This window comes from Mauremys reevesii, linkage group 2 (assembly GCF_016161935.1).
Source record: "Mauremys reevesii isolate NIE-2019 linkage group 2, ASM1616193v1, whole genome shotgun sequence".
In the NCBI taxonomy this organism is placed as follows: domain Eukaryota; kingdom Metazoa; phylum Chordata; order Testudines; family Geoemydidae; genus Mauremys; species Mauremys reevesii.
The window spans coordinates 136,336,178-136,337,826 of record NC_052624.1 but is presented as its reverse complement, the minus strand read 5'-3'; positions in this window follow the sequence as shown (position 1 = coordinate 136,337,826).

The window sequence follows — 1,649 nt, the reverse complement described above, 5'->3', positions numbered from 1 at the left end:
CAGATGAAGTGGCTTCTATCCTCTGGGAGAAAGAGAAACATGGCACATCCTGTGCAGGTCACAACAGCTGATCGCTCACTATCCATATTGTCTTCCTTCTAAGAGCCTCTTCAGATGTTGTATTTACTGCTCACAGAAGCCTGAAAGGCAAAAAACTCTGTGGGAACTCCCCCCAGGCAAACTCCCTCTGTTTGCTTCTCCTGCATTGCCCTGGCTCATAGCCTTCCCCAGGGGCAGATCCAGGCACCAGCATGCCAAGCACGTGCCTGGGGTGGCAAGCCACGGGGGGCGCTCTGCTGGTCGCCGCGATGGAGGCAGGCAGGCTTCCTTTGGCGGCATGCTTGCGGAGGGTTCGCTGGTCCCGCAGCTTCGGCGGACCTCCCTCAGGCTGCCGCCGAATTCCTGGGACTGGGGACCTCCTGCAGGCAAGTCGCCGAAGACAGCCTGCCTGCCATGCTTGGGGTGGCAAAATACCTAGAGCCGCCCCTGGCCTTCCCTCCAATCAACCACTCAAGGCTCACCTGGAACAAAGCACTCCCAATTCACACTTTCCAAACAAACAACCACACGGCCAAACAGTCACACTTTGCAAACATATAAAGAACTGATACACTGCTCATAACTGGTCTGACAAACATTCCCAAAAGTACATAAGCCACAGACTGGAACTCTTATGTGAGTCAAAACCCTGACGTTTTGTGGTGTTCCCTATCCACCACTAAATTACAGAAAGGATTTCAATATTTCTCCATCAATCGCATTAAAGAATAGACTCATATTTAACATCTAGGCCATTGGAGGCAGCACAGTCTAGTAAAGAAGGCACTGGATTGGGAATCAGAAGCTGTTGGTTGTATTCTTGGCTCTGCCATAGACCTGCTATGTAACTTGAGCCCAGATTTTTAAATGCAGTGTTATTGTAGTCATGTTGGTCCCAGGATATTAGAGAGACCAGGTGGATGAGATAATATCTTTTATAGGACCAACTTCTGTTGGCAAGAGAGACAAGCTTTCAAGCTTACACAGAGCTCTTCTTCAGACCCTGAAGAACTCTCTGTAAGCTCAAAAGCTTGTCTCTATCACAAACAGAAGCTGGTCCAATAAAAGATATTACCTCACCCATCTTGCCTCATATTTTTAAAACTATCTAGGCATTGCAATGCCTAACTGGCTTAGAAGCCTGCGTCTCATTGTAAATCAATTGGATTTAGGCACCTAAGTCACTGAGGCTTTGTCTAGACTAGCCCTTTTGTCAGCAAAACTTTTGTTGCTCCGGAGTGTGAAAAAACCCACCCCTGACTGACATAAGTTTCACTGACAATAGCACCGGTGTGGACAGCGCTAGGTGGGTGGGGGATGCTCTCCCGCTGGCACAGCTACGGTCACTTGTTGTGGGTGGTTTAATTATGCCAGCGGAAGAGCTCTCTCCCATCAGCATAAAGCGGCTAAATGGGAGACCTTACAGTAGCCCAGCTGTAGCGGTACAGCTGTGTCGCTGTAAGGTCTGTAGTGTGGACATAGGTGTTGTACCTTAGGTATTGCAATGCTGAGCAGAACCACGCCTAAACACCTTTAAACATTTGGGCCTTCATCTCTCTGTACCTCTATTTTCCCTCCCTTTGTTTTATCTATTTAGACTAGGCATTTGG